Source organism: Dasypus novemcinctus, chromosome 1, assembly GCF_030445035.2.
Source record: "Dasypus novemcinctus isolate mDasNov1 chromosome 1, mDasNov1.1.hap2, whole genome shotgun sequence".
NCBI lineage: Eukaryota > Metazoa > Chordata > Mammalia > Cingulata > Dasypodidae > Dasypus > Dasypus novemcinctus.
Window position 1 is genome coordinate 206890035 of NC_080673.1, and position 22055 is coordinate 206912089.

General features: G+C 39.3%; 1 protein-coding gene and 1 pseudogene across 5 annotated transcripts in view; one reads left to right on the forward strand and one right to left on the reverse strand.

Moving 5' to 3' along the window:
- Nucleotides 1–22055, reverse strand: part of FAM193A (family with sequence similarity 193 member A) — a 227574-nt gene that overhangs the window by 125627 nt on the left and 79892 nt on the right. The window lies entirely within an intron of this gene.
- LOC101425411 (large ribosomal subunit protein eL19-like) lies at nt 3991–4657 on the forward strand (annotated as a pseudogene).

Below are 22055 nucleotides of genomic sequence, written 5' to 3' on the forward strand. Positions count from 1 at the left end.
TTGTAAGGGAATAAAGTAACCCCACATCTTTTCTATAAGAGAATATCTACATATTCCTAAAATGCTCTATGGCAGAGAACACTTTTGGAGCACCAGTCCTAAGGAGCTGAACAGACATTTCTCAAAGAAGATCTATAAATGACCAATAAGCACACGAAAAGATGCTCAACATAATTAGCCATAAGGGAAATGCAAGTCACAACCACAATGATACTACTCCACACCTTTTAAGAGAATGGCTATTTAAAGAAAGGAAAATAACAAGTGTTGACAAAGATGAGGAGAAACAAGAACTCTAATACATCACTGTAAAATGGCGCAGCCACCACTGAAAAGTTTGGCAGTTCTACAGAGAGCTAAGTATAGAACTACCACATGACCCCAGCAATCCCACTTCTAGTATATATTCAAAATAATGGAAAGCAGAGGCTCAAACAGATAAGTGGACACTGATGTTCACAACAGCATTTTCAGTAGCAAAAGGGTGGAAACAGTGTTCATGAATCAATGAATGGATAAACAAAATATGACATATACAGTCATGAAATATTATTCAGTCATAAAAAGGAATGAGCCTGCTTCCCATGCATGAGATCCTGGGTTCAATCCCAAGCACCTCCTTTTAAAAAAAGGAACAAAGTTCTGATACATTCCACAACAGGAACGACCTTGAAGACACTATGATGAATGCAATATACCAGATAATAAAAGGAAAAATACTGTATGATTCCACTTACATGAAATAACTAGAATATGCAAATTCACAGAGACACAAAGTAGATTACTGGTTGCCAGAAGTGGGGGGAGGGGTGGTAGAACAGAGTTAAACCTTAAAGGGTACAGAGTTAACGTCTGTGGTATTGAAAAAGTTTTAATAACAGATTGTGGTGATGGTAGCACAACTTTGTGAATGTTATTAATACCACTAAATTGAAAGAGTTTAAAATGTGAAATTTTTTATGTTACCACAATAACATAAATTTTTTTTAGTAGGTACCAGGGATTGAACCTAGGAGCTCATACATGGGAGGCAAGTGCTTAACCACTGAGCTACATCTACTTCCCTTTCTTCTCAGAACAAAAATGAAGAAGCAAATCTTTAACAACAAAATAACTAAGTACCACACCTGCAATGAATTTTACCCTTTCCAAGTAAATCAATTTTCTATCCTCTGATAAAAGTTGTCATTTATGGCCAGCATCTGTATGTATATGTGTGAAATAAAAGAAGTTAAATTATAATAGTATTCATTTTCTTGCTAAGGTTATTATAATGTGGTTCTGAAATTAGTTTTCAAAAGTAATTTCAAATGCAAAATGGGAAAAAAATCAAACTTACTGTTTACAGGATTCCCAGGTAAAAGATAAAAGTTTACTAATTATGAGGAAAAAGGAGCATTTTAACTGGGTATAAAAACACTAAAAACAACACTTTATAAGGTGATAACAGCCCATCTCAAATCATACAACCCCAGGAAAGGCTAAGACCAAGGATTTCCTGTACACAGCACACAGCACAAAAGCACCCGTGCTCAGGTCCTTATCATCTCCTGTGCAGGAGAGAACACAGTGGCATCCTCCTGCCTGGGCTGGCTGCTTTCCACCGGGCACCCCCCTGCTGAACTCCTCACGGCGCACGTGGGACCATGTTTTTAAGCACTCCGATAGTTCGCTAGCACCTACAGCACCAACTCCCCAGTAAAGGATCAGGCATGACAGATGAGCAGCTCATCCCTTAGTACCTGTATCATCGTCCAGGTGAAGCTCCTTACAATTCCAGGCTCCTGCCCCATTCGCCTATGTGGCTTTATTTCTTCTTGCCTTCGTATACACTGGAAACACCAGTCTCCCCATCTTTACCACACAACTGCTGGGAATCCTTTTATTTATCACCACTGGGGTATCATTTTTTCCTCCTCCAACCTGCCCTTATCCCTCAACCAATACACACTGCCAAATAGCTCATACAATCTTTGTACTTTGTATGGGCTATACTGTATTTATTACACTACAGAATTCTCTTTCATGTTGTCCTCTTTCCACTAGTCACCATTATTAGAACCTCATGAATCACCTACCAAATAGGAACCATCTAGTAAATGCTTACTGAAGGAATTGAAATGGCTAGCTCAAATCAATTCTTCATATTTCATCTATCCTATTTCAAACCTTGATTTTCTTCATTATTTTTATACATGATCTTTTATCAGCTGCCTGTGCTCATAGTCCAGGGATCACTATATGTGCAGTTACCAAAATGCCTACAACCTCCTCTGTTCCATTCCTAAACTCAATTTCACCATAGCATGTGCAAGTTCTCTGATCAAATGGCACTTTTTAGGAAATATTAATACTTAAATCTTACTGAACAGATTATTACTAAAGAAGCCGTGCGCTTACAAAACAATCATGCAGAACACACAGAATCCCCATATATCACTGTACCACCAACACTTCGCATTTTGGCACGTTTGTTACAAATGATGAAAGAACATCATCAAAATATTACTGCTAACTATACGTTAGTTCATTTCTCCCATAAACCGCCCTATTATTAGTACCATGTATTAGTATTGTGTATTTTAGTTCATGAGAGAATGTTCTCATATTTGTACTATTAACTATAATCCAATAATATTGGAAATATTCTTTTTGCAAATATGGCAGGGGAGGGTTACTGGTGTAGGGTGTCAGGTGGGGGGGGTGTAGTAGGTTGATATTATTGATGAATTCCAAAACGAAATATTGGATTATATTTGTGAACTGGTCTTTTCCTCTGGGCATATTAGATTATATTGGATTGATTACTTAATCAAGTAAACCTCTCGTGCCAGTAGGGTGTTGAGTCCCCACCCCTTGGTGGGTAGGGACTCACAGATAAAAGACATGGCAAAGGACAGAGTTGGAGGGTTTTTAATGTTGGAATTTTGATGTTGGAGACTGATGCTGAAGTCTTAAGCTGGAGCCCTGAGAAGTAAGCTCACAGAGGAAAGAGAAGCCAGCCCCGGGAAGAGAGGAACCCAGGAAGCCCGAATCCTGGCAGACGTCAGCAGGCATCTTGTTCCAACACGTGGAAATAAACTTTGATGAGGGAAGTAACTTGCACTTTATGGTCTGGTATCTGTAAGCTCCTACCCCAAATAAATACCCTTTATAAAAGCCTACAGACTTCTGGTATTTTCATCAGCACCCCTTTGGCTGACTAATACAGGGGGTATATGGGGTAGGGTGCACCTGGGGCAGGCTTCTATGGAACATCTAAGTGTTCCTCTTGTCACAGTGCGTTATACCAGTGGGTGGAGACTCACACAACGAACAAGAAAATATTAAACTCCATCCTGGGGAGTCCTGCTATGCTCTCAATTAAAGGGGCAAGAATCGCTCTAGAACACAGGCAATGCCTAATAAAATAAAACAGACCAATATATCAAGTCCGCAATATTACTGCAAGTAACTATGAATCTTATATTGAAACAGTAATTCCCATAGCTTCCGAAGGGAGAGAAAGGGAAGAATAGAATGGAACGCAGGGCATTTTTAAGGCATTAGAATTATTCAGCATGATCTTGCAATAACAGATACAGGCTACTTTAAATTTTGTCAAAACCTATAAAAGAGTATGATTCAAAATGTAAACCATAATGTAAACCATTGACTATGGTGAGAAGCAATGCATCAATATTTGTACATTAACTGTAACAAATGAATCATTCACACGTAAGATATTATTAATAAGGAGAGGGGCATATGGGAATCACCTCTATTCTCTATGTGAATTTTCTGTATCCTAAAGCTTCTTCGAAAATAAACGAATAAAATAAGACACTGGGGGAATATATTGAAGAAAATATCACTGTACATACAAGACAAGATCTTACAGTGATGAAAGACAACAGCATATAAAAGTTTTTATTATTTCAAATTGTTTCAATTTTTTTTGTATTATATTGGCTATTTTTAAAATTTTATTTCATTTCCTTATTTTAAAAAATGTTCTTTCCTTTCGGTGCTGCTGCCACCGCCATAAGTCTGCTCAGGCTTCCGAAGAGGCTTGCCTCCAGTGTCCCCTGCTGTGGAAAGAAGGTTTACTTGGACCCCATGACACCAACGAAATCGCCAATGCCAACTTCCTTTGGCAGATTCAGAAGCTGATCAAAGACGGGCTGGTCACCTACAAGCCTGTGACTGCCCATTCCTGGACTCGATGCCGTTAAAACCCTGTGGCCTGCTGGAAGGGCAGGCATGTGGGCCCAGGTAAGTGAGAGGTGCTGCCAATGCTCGTGTGCCTGAGAAATTAACCTGGGTGAGGAGGGTGAGGATTCTGCGCCAGCTGCTCAGATAATACCGTGAATCTAAGACGACTGACTGCCACATGTATCACGGCCATACCTGAAGGTAAAAGGGAAGGTGTTCAAGAACAAGCAGATCCCCATGGGACACATCCACAGGCTGCAGCAGACAAGGCCCACAAGAAATTCCTGGCTGACCAGCAGGAAGCCACAGGTCCAAGACCAAGGAGGTGCACAAGCGCCGTGAGGAGCGGCTACGGGCCAACAAGACTACCAAGCCTATGAGGAGGAACAGACCAAGAAAGAAAGCTCCCCTCTCCCGTCTGTACACAGTGGCTCAGCAACTATACAGACCAATCATTCAATAGAACAAGCCTTTATCTGCTTGTCAAAAACAGAAACAAAATAAGAAACCACAGTCCATCATCCACCACAGGGTTCACTGTGCTTTGTCGTCCCCTGCTTGTACAATCCATCTAAACTGCACACTCAGTGGCTCTCAGTTTCATCAGAGTTGTACTGTCATCACTTCAGTCAATTTTAGAACATTTTCATAACTCCAAAAGGAAAAACCCCACACTCTCTTATATCCCCAATTGTTGACCCTTAGCACTGATATAGTATCTTCTTTACCACTGCTCAAAATATATTTACAATATCACCGTTAACTATAGCCCATAAATTATAATAGTTGTATTTTCCCATATAGCACCAAATTCTTAACACCTTCTAATAGTGATGTACATTTGCTAAACAGATTTTAATTAAGAGCTTCCTCTTGCAACTGTACAAAAAACAAACTTGAAAATACCATTTGTTGATGGTACCTTCTAACTGGTTTACAAAAAAAAGGATAACAGCATTGTCAGCATGACTTAAGCATACTGCAAAATATAGATGCAATTTTGTAAAAAAGACAATTACTGTTTTGATGCTACTATGCAGAGGAAAATTAATGTCTAAGCAAGCCTCTCAATATGTAAGAAACATCAGAGCCAGACTAATATCACTGCTGTTATCCACCAGCACTGCAATTCACCCTTTCGAATATTTACAAAATACTTCAAGTTTCTACATTTAAGCTCCATATGGCAAAAAGAGCAGAATAACTTGAATTTATTAATAGCAAATCAGTCAAAAGGTTTACATCCATCAATCTTTCTCTCCATCAATCTTTAAAATAACACTAATCTCCTAAGGTCAAATGAAGAGCTAATAAAGCACTGCTAACTTCTCAGATTGCTGTTTGCATCTCCTTCAAAACCTGAGAGGACTTCCAGGAAGATGGGGTCGCAGCAGGCAGGCAGGGCTCAAATCACAAAAACAGAGGAAAGGCAAAAAACTGTCCGAGGACCTGCTTTGGGGATGTGCAGACCAGGAGAGCACTGCGCACGTTCAGGAGGGCGAGGGACGGGGGTGACTAGCCCCCACCCCCAAGGCCACCAGCCTGGATAAAACCCCAGGGTCACTGCAGCCCGGTGAGAGGGGAACAGACGTCTTCCTCCCTGGGAAGAGGGACGGTGTGGTGTTGGCAGAGAGTGGCTTCTCTTCAGTGAGACTGGCCAGCAGAGCCCACTTCTAATCTCGGCTCTGGGCAGACCAGAGTCAGGGCAAGTGGAGGCTAAAAGACACGCCTCCCTCTGCTGGCCGGCCAGGAAACTGCAAGGAGGGAAAAAAACTTTCTGGAGTCTCTCATCGCGGCCACTTGGATGTGATGATATGCACCCTATTAATGAGTTCCTGGCTCTATTCTGATAACTTAAGCTAGGCAATTTTAAAGACAGAATAAGTTGAACCAAAAACCAAAGAAGAACTAATAAACTGGAGAGACGGAAATAGAATAGTAGCTATGTATGGCAGGGGATGGATAGAAAGATTGAGAGGTAATAAGTTTTTTGTTTATTATTATTATTATTGAAGTTATGAAAATGTCCTAATAATGACTGAAGTGATGAATTTACAACTATGTGATTATACCAAATACCACTGATTATACACTTTGGATAGATGTACACTTTATTAATACATACCAATAAAAATGATTTGTTAGGAAAAAAAGAAAAGAAGAGCCATGAACCAAAATCACTAGGCAATAGAGAGAAACTGACCATCAGAGTAACTCACCTACATTTTCAGATCCCTAGATATCAGCCAGTCACTGCATGGTAGAGCTTGTGCCACCGTCCTGCGAAGACCACCACCACCCCCTGCCCTGCAGCCATTGCCACCGCCTGTTTTACTGCCACCTTGAGACCAGCTATATGACCAGGCTACAGTCTTCAGTGAGTAACCATACTCCTTTCTGTGGTGATCTTGGTCACACGTTTACGGAGTTTCTGAAGGGCAGTGGAGGTTACTGCCAGGCACAGCATGACCTCTATGCAGACAAGTAAACTGAAGAAACCTATTACGGCTCACCAAGAAACCCCCATGAGAATGGTTAACCTGCACACAAGTGTTGAACTGAAATCTGCAGAGGATTTGAAACAAGAGTTCTAATCTGGATGGGGTAAGCCTCAGTGCACTTCTTTATACTGCCTCCATATTACTGGACTGAAGAATAAACTGCTTCTTGTTAGGAGGTTAATTTCATTTCCCATTACTCTCAACTTCATATGCAAAGCATTGAGTATTTCAAGTGGAGTATCTTGAAGTAAGCTTCAGTGTCTTTACATCATTTCTGTATTCATTTTTAAAAATTCTTTCATAACCTAGTGTGTTTTTTTAAACTAAATTAAAATGTCTCAAATGAACCACCCAGCTCCTGTGGACATCACATACAAGAACACAAGATTTCCTATCACACAATCCAACCAAGGCAACTTTAAACAAATTTAGAGCAACTTAAGAAGGATGGAGTTAACAGAATATTAAGAATATGTGAAGCAACTTATGACACATCTCTTGTGGAAAAAGAAGGCATCCATGTTCTTAAATGGCCTTTTGATGATGGTACATCACCATCTACCAGACTGTTGATGAATGGTTAAGTCTTGTAAAAATTAAGTTTTTAGAAGAACAGACTGCTGCACTGCTGTCCATTGTGCTGCAGGTCTTGGGAGAGCTCCAGTGCCTGTTGCCCCAGCATTGATTGGAGGTGGAATGAAATATGAAGATGCAATACAGTTCATCAGACAAAAGTAGCATGGAGCTATCAACACAAGCAACTTTTGTATTTTGTATTGTGCTTCAAAGACTCCAAAGGTCACAGAAACAACTGTTGCAGTCAATATAATTGGGGTGCTTGATACTATTGCCTTGGAAGGAGAACTTGAGAAAGGGCTTAATTTGTCAAATGTATTAGCCAACATGTTGTTGAATAAGTCTAATGAAGTTTTCACAGGCATAATGAGAAGCAGTTTTACATGTTGTAAGTTTGACAGAATTGCAACCTCTGTAGGTTATAGTCAGCCTATTTGGATTCTTGCAGGTCAGCATTTAAAATGGACTTACCATTTGTACCAAATCACCTTTCCTGAAATCATGCAGTATTGAGTTATGTCTTCTTTAAATCTATTCTCATGCCAGGATTTTATCAATATATAACAAATTTTGAGAGACTGGGTGCCAAAATACCCAGCACAATACTTGTATAGTTTTAGTATCGTACAGGAATCCCAGGAACTATGAACACTCTGTGGTTTATTCCTTCAGTCATTTCAAGCATTGAAAGTGGGTCTATATGGTTATCTGCCTGTTCACTTTATGTTTACATCTCTCACATTCGTACCAGTATACATCGGGTTTACACAACCATGGAATTTTGTTGGGATCTTTACTGAGTCTTATGGTGATTATTTAATGTCTATAAAATCTCATTTTGTGAATTGAGAGAACAGCTCCATTTTGAAAATTTGCATTGCACAGAAGCATATGTCTTTAATGTCTCCAGGCAAAAGAAAAGCCTTACAGTTAATTTAATGTTTGCACTTTGGGGTGCAACTTAACCAGGAGAGCCTGACAAATGAATTGGAGGGGGCTATTAAATATTTTTAGTAAAATGTTGCTTTTGTCTTGTGCAGAACATGTAGAATACACTCTTTAATTTAGTAAATATTTTGAAAGAGGTAGAGATTCTTTGTTATGATAGCTACAATAATTCTTAATCATAAAATTTCTGAAATTCCTGTAATTTTTCCCATATCTACTGTGGCGTTTACCAGATTTTTTTTTTGAAGTGTTTTTTTTTTTTTACCTTCTCTTCCTAACCTCTTGTGAAAAAATAGGGTTTCTACTAATGAATTCAGCAGATATCTTTTATATGCTTTTTGAGCTGTGTAACTTAATATTTGGATAGTTGATAATTTTTTAAATTATGTAATTGATAAAAAGGTGACATGTATTAATGTTAGTTCAACCCTATATTTATACTGTCTGGGAACGTGTGGTTATAGTTCTGTGAGAGAAATAAACTTCAGTGTTCACTAGTTCGTAAAAATCTAATGCGAAGAGATGTGGCGAGCAGGTCATGTGGGAATCCCCTAATTTTTTTATATAACATTTATGTAATCTAAGTATCTTTAAAAAAATTTTTTTTCAGTATAACAAAAAAAAACCTAAATAATGAAATGCATTTATCATCAAATGGAAAGAAAGAAAAGAAAGAAAAAGGGAGGGAGGGAGGGAAGTAGAAAACAAACATTGGGTAGGTATAAAAAAAAACAATTTGAAAGCCCACAAAGAAAAGTAAGAGTTTATGGGAATGAAAGACACAATGGGTGAGATAAAGATACATTAGAGGCATATAACAGCAGATATGAATTTGTGGAGGACAGAATTAGTGGAGACCGAGCTTCTATACTTAAAAAGACAGGAAAAAATAAAGAACAAAGAATGGAAAAAATGGTAACAGGGTCTCAGGGAATTGAATGACAAGGCAAAATGGACAAACACACACATCATCAGTATCACAGAAGGGGAAGAGAATGGAAAGGGGGCAGAAAGAGTATTTTAGGAAATAATAACTGAAAACTTCCCAACCCTTACGAGAGAAATAACTATCAATATCCAAGAAGGACAATGCATCCCAAACAGAGTAAATCCAAATAGACCTACCCTGAGACACCAACTATTCAGAATGAAAAATACCAGAGGTAAAGAGAGGATTCTAAAGGCAGCAAGAGAAAAGCAATGCACCACATACAAGGGAGCATCAATAAGACTCAGTGCCAACCTCGCATCAGAAACCATGAGGCGAGCAGACAGGGGTATGACATATTTAAGGTCCCAAAATAGAAAAACTAATTATATAAAATAAAAAGACAATAAATGAAGCAAAACAGAAAGAAAAGTAAAGAGAAAAGAAAAGAAAAAAGAAAAGAAAAAACCCACCAGCCAAGGATTCTATATCTGGCAAAACTGTTCTTCAGAAAAGAGGGTGAGTTTAAAGTCTTCACAGAATATGTTACCAAAAGACCAGATTTACAAGAGATACTAAAGGGAGTGCTGTAGTCTGAAAGGAAAAGACAAGGGCGAGAGATTAGGAGAAGAGAGTAGAAACGAAAATTATTAGTAAGGGTAATTTACAGGGTGAAAATACAGACAACAGTAAGATATGACAGTGGAAAGCTAAAGGATAAAATGGACTAAGTAATGCTTTTACAGTGATAACACTGAAGGCTAATGGACTGAATTCCCCTATCAAAAACCATAAACAGAAAGAATGAATTAAAAAATAAATGAGCCATCTATATGCTGTCTACAAGAGACTCACCTCAGACTTAGGGACACAGTTTAGGAGCGAAACATTGGAAAAAGATATTCCACGCAAATAGTACCAAAAAAGACCTAATATTTGACATAATTCATTTTAAATGCAAAACTGTTATAAGACATGAAGAAGATTATGTGTTGATGGAGGGGGAAATTCACCAAGAAGAATTAACCACTAGCAGATATTTACGCACCTAACCTGGGTGCCCCAGGATACATGTGGCGCACACCAGCAGGACTGAAGGAAGAAAGTGGTGGTTACAGACTTCAATACACCACTCTCAGCACTGGATGCAACATCTGCACAAAGAACAGATGAGGAAAGATGGAGCTTGACTAGTGTGATGGATGAACTAGACCTAACAGATATTTACAGTGCACTGTACTCCAAGGCAGCAGGATATACATTCTTTTTAAGTGCTCTTGGGTCCTTCTCCACAATGGACCACATGCCAGGTTATGGGACAGATCTCAATAAATTTAAGATTGAAACTGCACTTTCTTTGAACATAATGAAATGAAGCTAGAATCAAAAGTCAATAAGAGACGTGCCGCTGACGACAACAGAAGCGGACAAAGAAACAAGACGCAGCGAAAAGACACAGAAAACAGACAACCGGGGGAGGGGGGGAAATTAAATAAATAAATAAATCTTTAAAAAAAAAAAAAAAAGTCAATAAGAGATGGAAAAAGGGGAAATTCACAAATATATGGAGATTAAACAACACACTACTGAATAACTGGTGGGTTATAGAGGAAACTGCTGGAGAAATCAGTGTCTCAGGACCAAGAAAAGTGAGGACACAACATATCAAGACCTGTGGGATGAAGCAAGGGCAGTGGTGAGAGGGAAATCTGTAGCCCTCAGTGCTCGCACTAGTAGAGAGGGAAGATCTAAAATCAAACCTGGAGGAACTAGGAAAAAAACAACAACAAACTAATTCCAAACCAAGGTGAAAGAGCAAAATAATAAGGAGCAGAGAAGAAATACAGGAAACTGAGAACAAAGGGACAAAGAGAAAATAGAAGAAATAAAAGGTTGGATCTTCAAGATCAAAGGAATCAATGAACTACTAGCTAGGCTGAAAGAGAAAGGGAGAGAAGATGAAAATAAATTAAATTAAAAATGAGGGCTACAACATTACCATAGACCCCAGGAATAAAGATCATAGGAGTGTGCTATGAACAACTATATACCAACAAACCAGACAATGTAGATGAAATGGACATATTCCTAAAACACGTGAAAAATCTACACTGACCGTAGAAGAAATAGAAGACCTCAATAAACCAAGTATGAGTGAAACAGTCATCAAAAACCTCCCAAGGTTTTTGGAAAAAATATAGCAAGTGACCATAGTTAGTGGTAATAGTCTGATCGTGTTCTTTCATAATCTGTAACAAAATGTTCCACAACAACGTAAGGTATTGGTGGAGGGGTGATAATGGGAATTCTGCATAATATGCATGTTTGTTTTGCAAGCTTGTAAGTTCTCTAATTAAAAAAAAAAAAAAAGGAAAAAAGAATAAGAATACCTCCCAAGGATGAAAAGTCCAGGACCAGATGGTTTCACGGGTGAATTCTACCAATCACTCAAAGAAGATCTAATACCAATCTTGCTCAAGCTTGAAACATAAAAATTACCTAATCTAAGGCAAGAAGTAGAGTTATACAATAACAGCTGGAGACTTCATCACTTTCAATAATTGACAGAACATCTAAACAGAGGATCAATAAAGAAAAGGAGGACTTGAACAAGACTATTAACCAATTAGACCTAATAGAAATATATGGAACACTCCACCAAATGCAGGAGAACACACCTTCTTCTCGAGTACACATGGAACATTTTCCAGGATAGACATTTTAAGCCACAAATCAAACCTTAATCAACTAAAAAATATAGAAATCACACAAAATATCTTTCTGGACCACAGTGGAACAAAGCTAGGAATCAATAACAGGAGGAATTCCAGAAAACTTATAAATATGTGGAAGTTAAACAACACACTACAGTAAACAACAAATAGGTCAAAGAAGAAATCACAAGGGAAAGTCGGAAATACCTTGAAATGAACGAAAAGAAAAACACAACATACCAAAACTTATGGGAGGAAGTGAAGGCAGTGCTCAGAGGAATAATTATAGCTCTGAATGCCTATGTTATAAAATAAGAAAGATCACAAAAGCCTAACTTCATACCTAAAGAAACAAGAACAAAAAGATCAAACTAAATCCAATTCACTAAAATAAAGGAAATAGTAAAGATTGGAGAAGTTAGAGAAATGGAGAGTAGTAAAACAATAAAGAGAATCAACAAAACCAAAAGTTGGTTTTGTTTAGAGATCAATAAAGAAAAAAACCTTTAGTCAGACTGCCAAAAAAATAAGAGCACATAATTAACTAAAATCAAGAATTGCTTCCCCAAGGCTACATGCACAGCCCAACCATCTGTCACAGCCTCCTGGCAAAAGATCTGGTTGCATGAAAGAAACCTGTTGTTGTAAACCTATTTCATTAGATTGATGATACTACGTTAACCAGTAATTCTCTTTCAGAATTCAAAAAAAGAATCAGAGACAGAATCTTCTCATTTTGAAAGCCAGGGATGAGCACAAGGTTCCAGCTGCTCTGTCAAAATTCTTAAGTGTTGTTTGGTTAGGTAAGACAAATACTATACTTTTTGCTGTAATCAATAAAGTACAATATTTTCACACACACACCCAAAAAAATTAAAGTGGAGACATAACTACTGACCATACAGAAATAAAAAGGATTACAAGAGGTACTATGCCAACCAATTAGAAAACCTGGATGAAATTGACAAATTCCTAGAAATATACAACTTACCTAATGAGACACAAGAAACAGAAACCCTCAACAGACCTATAACAAGAGACTGATTGTCATTTTAAAACCTCTCAATAAAGAGAAGTCTAAGACCAGATGGTGTCACTGCTGAATTCTGCCACATATTTAAAGAAGATTTAACACCACCACTCCTTTTCAAATGCTAAAGGAGAAGGAAGAAGACAACAACAGGATATAGAGGGATGTCCTAGTTTGTCCTCTGCAGACCTCAGACAATTATGTTCTTAAGCTAAGCCTTCATTTGTGACGAAAGTTCTGAAAAATCTGGAATAAATGGAGGCACCTTTCTCAGTGCTCCAGAAACCAGTTAAAGGGCTGCAATAACACAGTGAGCACCAAATGGAAAGACTATTTAAAGGTGAGAGAATCTTGTGACATCCTGGCTGGTCCCTCAGAAGCCGGCTAGTAAGACAGGGAATCAAGAGATGGATCTGGAACCTGGCAAAAAGTCCATGTGGACATCAATAACCCCAAGATGGCAGCCAGAGGACTCCTGCAAGAAATCCAATTCAGAACAAGATTTCCTCCGGAAGGCAGAAGAAGCCCCAGATATTCTCTAGGGGTCTTATTATTGATTCCTCCTGGGGGATTGATTGGGGGGGGGCAGTAATCAGTCAAAACAGCAAACAGCTGGGACTCCTCCCCTGCCAACAGCAAAGGGGTAGAATAATTCACGGTTTAAAAAGCAAGTGCAGGGAAGTGGATTTGGCTCAACAGATAAAGTGTCTGCCTACCATATGGGAGGTCCAGGGTTCAAACCCAGGACCTCCTGACCTGTGTGATGAGCTGGCCCACGCACAGTGCTGATGCGTGCAAGGAGTGCCGTGCCACGCAGGGGTGTCCCCCACGTAGGGGAGCCCCATGCACAAGGAGTGTGCCCCTCAAGGAAAGCTGCCCCATGCGAAAAAAGCTCAGCCTGCCCAGGAGTGGCGCTGCACACACGGAGAGCTGATGCAGCTAGATGACACAACAAAATGAGACACAGATTCCGGATGCTGCTGACAAGAATACAAGTGGACACAGAAGAACACACAGCAAATGGACACAGAGAGCAGACAACTGGGGGGGGGGGATTTTTTTTTTTAATCTTAAAAAGCAAGTACAAAGTCTGAATGCTCTCTCTTGCCTTTGGACCCATTTCTTGTCTTCTGCTCTTGTTGTGTGCCCCCACATGGATTAACACACAAGTAAAACCTGGACATTTATAATCTATAATGGGAATTTATAGTCTGTATATCAGCCTGCTTTATCACTTTTCAGGTCTCTACCTGGGACCCATGATCTATTATTTGCTCTCATTTCTCTACCCTCCCTACCTTAATAAGTCACTGGCCTAACTAACCTGGCATGCTCTTGAAATTCATTTCTGCAGCATAGTCAAGAACCTAGACAAAATCTGGTTACACTCCACCCACCAGAGCTGGACCCCTAGTAACTAATTCCCATGGCTCACACTGGGAGCAAGTACGACAGGCCCAATTTGTCTGTCTGATGGTGCCTGAAGGTCTCACTGTCGCAGAACTTGCCTTTGTGTAGGTGCCGACTCACCAAGTCAGCAGTCAAGTGGCTGCCTGCAGCAAGGGGTTGCTAGAGGAGGATATAAAGTGCAGCACCCAGGACTGTGGTGAAAGGGTTTCCTAGGGAAGAGGCGGCACAGAGAACCCTATAAATGGGAAAATTCCCAGGGCCTCACGCTCATACCCAAAACAAAAAGCATGCACAGAAAGGATAAGGTGGCCCCCGTGTCAGGCTTCAATCTATTCTCTTAACTCTCTGTATTGATAAGCCCTTAAAGAGAGCACTCCCCAGGTCAATCTGCATGACCCGGAAAGGTGTTTTCTTTTTATCTTCTTTTTTTTTCCAGCGCCTAGAATTCAAGAAATGCTCACTAGCTGGATATAAGTTTAAGAAACAGATGCCTTGTAATCCAAATCTCGGGGATAACACACTAAGATAGCAAATGTCCAGGTTTCCAAAAAAAGGTTAAAAAACATACAAAGAAAGTGATGAGCCAGGCAAGGGTGAAGATTAAAGCATTAGAAACCACCAATGAGGAGAACCACACCTGCAAAATACCAAAGACTTTTTTTCAAATGGTCCTAAATATGCTCAAAGAGCTAAAGGAAACCTTGGACAAAGAACTAAAGGAAATCAGGAAAACAACAGATGAACATAAAGAAAATATCAATGGAGGGATGGAAATTGTGAAAAAGAACCACATAGAGTGAAAACTACAGTAAAAGAAAGTTAAAATCCCTTAGAAGGGATCAACAGAGGATTCGAGTTGGCAAAAGATAAGACGGCCTGAGGAGTGAAGGAAGAATCAAGAACCACCACAATTTTAAAAGGGACCAAGGATTTGAATTAATTCAAAATGGATCAAAAACCTAAATATATTGACTAATACTATAAAACTCTTACAAGAACACATAGGACAACATCTTCAGGACCTTGTAGTGGGAATGGATTTTCAGATTTTACACCAGATGCACAAGCAACAAAAGAATAAATAGATAAAATGGACTTTATCAAAATTAAAAACTTTTTTGTTTTAAAGATTTATTTTATTTATTTCCCTCACCTTCCCCCCCACCCCCATTGTCTGCTTTCTGTGCTCACTGCTGTGTTCTTCTGCGTCTGCTTGCATTACCCGGCGGCACTGGGAAACTGCATCTTTTTTGTTGCGTCATCTTGTGCATCAGCTCTCTGTGTGTGGCGCCACTCCTGGGCAGGCTGTGCTTTTTGCGTGCAGGGCAGCTCTCCTTATGGGGCGCATTCCTTGTGCATGGGGCACCCCTATGCCGGGGCACCCCTGCATGACACAGCACTCCTTGCGTGCAGCAGCACTACACGTGGGCCAGCTTGCCACACGGGTCAGGAGGCCCTGGGACCAAACCCTGGACCTTCCATATGGTAGACAGTCACTCTATCAGTTGAGCCACGTCTGCTTCCCAAAATTAAAAACTTTTGAGCTCAGCATATCATCAAGAAGGTAAAAAGAACCTATAGAATGGGAGAGAATATCTGGAAACCATATGTCTGATATGGGTTTAATATCCAGAATATATAGAGAACTCCTACAACTCAACAACAAACGGCAATCCAGCTGAAGGGGCCAAGGCAAACATATGGACCGTGGTTGGCAGTAATAGTCTGATATTATCTAATAATCTATACAAATGTTCCACTACAGTGTAATGTATTCGTGAAGGGGTGTTGATGGGAATTCTACACGTGTACAATTGTTTTTTAAGTTCACAACTTCTATAATAAAAACATATTAAAGGGGGATGGAGGCAAGGATCTGAATAGGTATTTCTTCAAAGAAGATATTCAAATGGCCAATAAGTATAAGAAAAGATGTTCATCATCATTAGCTATTAAAGAAATGCAAATTAAAACCAAAACGAGACTACTTCACACACACTAGGATGGCCACTACTACAAAAACGGAAAATTACAAGTATTGGTGGGAACGTAAAATGATATAATCACGGTGGAAAGTAGTTTGTTGGTTGCTCAGAAAGCTAAGCAAAGAATCAGCGTATGGCCTGGCAATCCCACTCCTAGGTTTAGACCCAAGAGTTGAAAGCAGGGACTCAGACAGGTATTTGTACACCAACGTTCATAGCAGCTTTATTCAGAGCAGCCAAAAGGTGGAGGCAACCCAAGTGTCCATCAACAAAAGAATGGATACACAAAACGTCATCTACCCAGAGCATAGAGTATTATTCATCCAAAAAAAGAAGTACTGGTACATGCTACAACGCAGATGAACACTGAAGCCATCATGCCAAGTGAAATAAGCCAGGCACAAAAAGCTGTAGTGACCTGCAACCAGAACACAGCCCATTCCAGAGCACTTGTTCTATCTCCAGTCAGGACCCCACAAATACCACCTCCCCTGACATCTCCATGACACTGGCAAGCTGCCAAAAAGCATACATCCAGAGTGGATGATAGCATCTAACCACACGCTGCTGCCCCTGCCACATGCGACCGCAAGGAGAGATGCACTGCACCGTCCCGAGCACTTGGGCCACACACAGGGCAGCAGTGACTGCCAGCAGAGGGTAGTGGTGCTGGGGGCAGCTGGCACTCAGGGCCCAAGGCAGACCCCAACCCAGGCATACAGGTGTTATTCCATCTGCACTTGACAGGTGTACATTTTACAGACCACGACCTGAGGCAGAGAGGAATGAAGTCGGCTGCCCACAGTCAGGGCCTTCACTTCCACAGCCCTGTGTGGACGACAAAGCCCTGAAGGGATGGCCTGCCCTGATGGACGGGGGTAAGCATGTCAGCCTTGTCGGCACTGCTGGTCTTCTGCTCCAAGATCTGGCAACAAACTTTCTACATTTTACCAAAACAAGATACTGGGCAAAGGCCATTAGGTAAGAAACGAGACACCAATTTAATCACAGGTCAAAAGGTTCCTTACGTAAGTTAGAAGCATCACTTCTGTTTGATGCTAGTGTAACTAAGGCCTAAAGCACGGACATTTTTAACTTTTACAGTGAAAAAAGTATTTGTAACAATATAGGGCAGCTATACTATCAGAACTTACAGAAGGGTACTATATTTTACTTCCAACAATTTTATAACTATAATTCACATTTTGATTAGAAAACAAAGACTATATTTTCTTTAAATATAAGCTTCAACATTTTTTCTGGCATTAAGTATATAATATATATGGTTATGTGTAAAATGATGCCTATAAGACACAACACAAACTACTGTTAAAATGTCTAACCAAAATTTACTCCCAAGAGCTTTGAAATATCTATTTTTAACCCTCAATTACTAATAATAGTTTGGCTCAAAAAGAGCAAAGTCAAAAAACTTAGAGAGCTTTAAGCTCATCTCTAAACTCATACAAATGCTAAACTTTATTAAAAAAAAAAAAAAAAAGGACTAAAGCTGCATATCCAAAATAGTAGCCAACATGTGGCTACTGAGCACCTGATTTGGGGCCAGCTCAAACTGAGAGGCGCTATCATGTACAGATTTCAGATTTCAAAGATTCTGTATGAAACAAGAATGTAATATCCCTCAGTTAAAATTTTATATTGATTTCATGTTAAAATAGTATTGTGAATACTTGGGGTTAAATAATTAGTAAAATATTAGTAAAGTTGATATACCTGTTTCTTTTTATTTTTAGGTTGCACAGGTGGCTTGCATTGTATTTCCATCAGACAGTGCTGGGCTGGAGTGTCACTGTTGTGTCACTATTTCTCCCTTTTTCTCTCTTCCATTAGCACTAATAAAGAATAAAATATCCAACATTGGGCAGCAGAAGAAAAAGAAGCCACAAGGAATAAATTCACTTACAAATAGGAAAAAGAACAGCTAGAAAATGAGAAGTTTACTCTCTCTGACAACAGCTACGTGGATTACATTACATTCTTTAAACCCAGAAGCCATAAAAAATTGGTGTCATAATGAAGAAATTTAAAACTTCCGTAAAGCGTAACAGCTTTTTAAAAAATACCAAACTCAGACAAAATGTTTGCCACACAGAGGCAATAGGCTAATCTCCTAAATGCATACAACAGCTGCTCCTGATGCATACAACACCAACCCTACGGCTGTGCAATTACCACCCCCACTGTACTGAGGAGGAAACCAAGGCACAGACTTTAAGAAACCTGTCGGAGCAGGTAAATGGCAAAGCAAGGATTCAAAGCCAGGCAGGTGGCTCCCCCAGGGGAGGATATACCAGGTAATCTCCTGGCTGAGGCAGCTCCTTCGTTAGCTGGGGTACAGGGTACAGTGACACCAGCCAGGTAAAGGGAGTCTGAGGGGGCACTGAAGTGTTCTACAGCATTAATGAAACAAAAAAGAGACATAGATAGAGAAGATCAACAAAGCCTAGAGTTGCTTCTTTGAAAAAGACCAATAAAATTGATAAATACAGGTAAGGCTGATCAGGGAAAAAAAGGGGAAAAGTACAAAAAAAACAAAACAAGGTCAAAAATGAAAAAAGACATTGTTAGAGATTGAGCAGTCACTTAGAATAATGTACATAGTATCAACATCTTCAGGCCAAACTTTAGGTGAAAGTTTTGATGAATGCTCAAGGAATTCCTAGAGAAATACAACTTACCAAAATTAATGAAAAAGAAATAGAAACATGAACAGTAATGACTAAATAAGTCCAAACAAATGTGACTCCATGCCTAAATGGCTTATACCAAGCATTTAATAAGAAATGAATCTAATTTTAGACAAACTCTTCCAGATAACAGAAATACAAAACCAAAATCTGGATACTGAAAGCCAACAAAGACACAAAGGGAAAGGAAAATTAGAAGTCACTCTCAATTCATGAACAGAGATGCAGAAAGAATCCTAAATGAATTTACAAGCAAAAAAAACACACCCAACAACATACAGGAAAGGATATTACTATTACCAAGCTGGGTTTACCCAAAAATTACAAGGTTGGTTTAACACTAAATTAATTTTCTAAATATTCTTGTCAAATCACAGAATATAAAAGAAATAGCATGTAAACAAATAGATGCAGAAGTGGCTTTTGATAAAATTCAAAAGCCATTCTTTATTTAAAATATTCCTCTCAAGCCAGGAACTTATAAGGTAAATTCCTTAAATTGATAAAGGCCATCTAAAAACAAACAAAAGCAACAAACAAGCAAAATCTATTAACAAGAAATATATTAAATGATGAAATCATTAATTTTTTTCCCTTGGAGGTCCACAAAGAGATAAAGGATATCTGCTACCACTATTTCTATTCAATATTTTACTGGAGAGCCCCACTTGTATACTAAGGCAAGAAAAGAAATAAAAGGGAGGAAAAAAGTTATTATAGTCAGAAATGATTATATATATAGAAAATCCAAAAGAAATAAAGAAAAATAAATAGAATTAATACTATTTAGAAAGGTTGACAAGTACAAAAAAATAATTTTTTTCTTTAATTTCTAATTTCAAAAAATCATCAGGGACTGTCCCAGTCCCTTGAAAATTCAGCCAATGTGGGCAATTTGAGTTGACAGTGCTGGGGGAGGGGGACAGTCTCTGTAACCCTGGGCAGCACAAGTCAGTGGTGCCTGGGCTGAGAATGGGGCTGGTGGTGGGAGACTGTTCACATACTGGAGAAGTGGACACCTAAGTAAATATGTTGAAGATAACCATAGCCAGAATTCTCACTAAAAGAAAAGAGGCAAAAATACAGTAAGGAGGAAGGCTAGAATAAACTCCATGGTGTTGGTCTGGAATTGGGAAGTATCCATGTAAACTCATGGTTTTAACAGATAAATACAAAAACAAAGCAAAAAACATAGGTGTATGAGTGTACATACACAAATGCGCATGCACACACACATTTCCTGTCTGTTGTGGAACTTCTAGTATCCAAATATTAATTTATAAGTACCCTTGCCCACTAAAAAGGACCCAGGGCTTCATACTGTAATGGCTAATTTCAGAGCAGAAGCAGGGAAAGGTCAAAATAAGAAAGGAACTTCTTAAACCATAAAATAAGGGAATACTCAAAGAATGATGGAAACCTGTCAAAAGGATTCAGCAGCCAGCTTCAAAGAGCTCCCACTAGTCAAATATTGAAACACTGTATAAAATAGGAAACCGTAAGGGAACAGATGAATAAACAAGAAAGAAAAGAAAGCTCTAGGTTAGAGCAGAATGCCAAAAAACGCAGAAGGAATGCCATTTGGCAACTATCATAGAACTAATTAATTCAGCCAGGAATTACCAATGGATGCTAAAAGTAGTGAGTGAGCATTTGATGAGAAATAGGTTATTTAGACCGATCTCAAAGCATATCCCTACAAAAGACATATTAATGGCTCTTTTTTTTTTTTTAGTATTTATTTATTCCTCTCCCCACCCCCACCCCTCCTTGTTTGTGCTCATTGTCTGCTCTCTGTGTCTGCTTGTCTTCTTTTTAGGAGGCACTTGTGAACCGAACCCAGGACTTCCCATGTGAGAGGGAAGTGCCCAATTGCTTGAGCCACCCCAGCTCCCTGCTTGTTGGGTCTCTCATTGTTTCCTCATAGTGTCTCCTCGTTGTGTCATCTCATCACATCCACTGCATCAACTCACTGTCTTGCTTGTGCTCTTTAGGAGACACTGGGAACCAAACCTGGAACCTCTTGTGTGGTAGGCAGGCACCCAACTGCTCAAGCCACATCCGCTTCCCTAATGGCTTATTAACAGCTTTACAGTGGACCTGTCAGACACCACCAAATCAACATCATAAGCATCTTGATGTGATGTGAATATCTCTTGTGTGGTATTCCTGCTAAAATGCAAAACTCAAATCTAACCATGAGGAAACATCAGATATATCCGAACTAAAGCTCATTCTACAAGGTGCCCTGTTTCTGTCAAAAATGTCAAGATCATGAAAGACAAAAGAAAACTGAGGAACTCTTCCAGATTTAAAGAAGACTAAAAAAATATGACAGCTAAATGCAACGTGTGATCCTGGATTTTATTCTGGATCATAAAGGAAAGGGGGTAAAGGGAAGTTCTTTTGTTTACTTGTTTTTGTTCCAAAGGACATTATTGGAACAACTGGTGAAATGTGAAAGGAACCTGTGAATTATATGGTGTCTTAGTTTGCCAAGTCTGTTATAACAGCTATCACACAAGGAGTTGCCTTACACAAGGGGAATTTACTGTATCATGGTTGTGAAAGCTGGAAGTCCAACATCAAGGTCTTGAGCGTTTTCCTTTCTTGAGGAGTCCACGGTATTCTGGAGCTGGCTCCCTGCAATCTTGGGGCTCCTTGGCCTGAACCTCTGCCTCTGTCACACAGATTCTCCTTTCCCTGCTGTCTAGGTCGCCTCTCTTTCTGAGGACTTCAGGTACAGGGAGGAAGGACCACCCTGATGTGGCCACATCTACATGGGGTCTTCAAAGATCCTACTCACAAGTGAGTCTACACCTTAGCTAATAACATCTTTAAGGGTCCTATTTACAAACAGGCTGACAGCCACAGGAACATGAGCAAGACTCAAACTTCTCTTTTAGGGAACATGATTCAATTCCCAACAGAGAAGTGCTCCTTTTTATTATTTGGAAATACACACTGTAATATTGAAGAGTAAGGGGCATTATATCTGCATGTTTTTTCCCAGTAGTTCAGAAAAAATAAAGATGTATACATGCATGAGTCTGTATAGAAA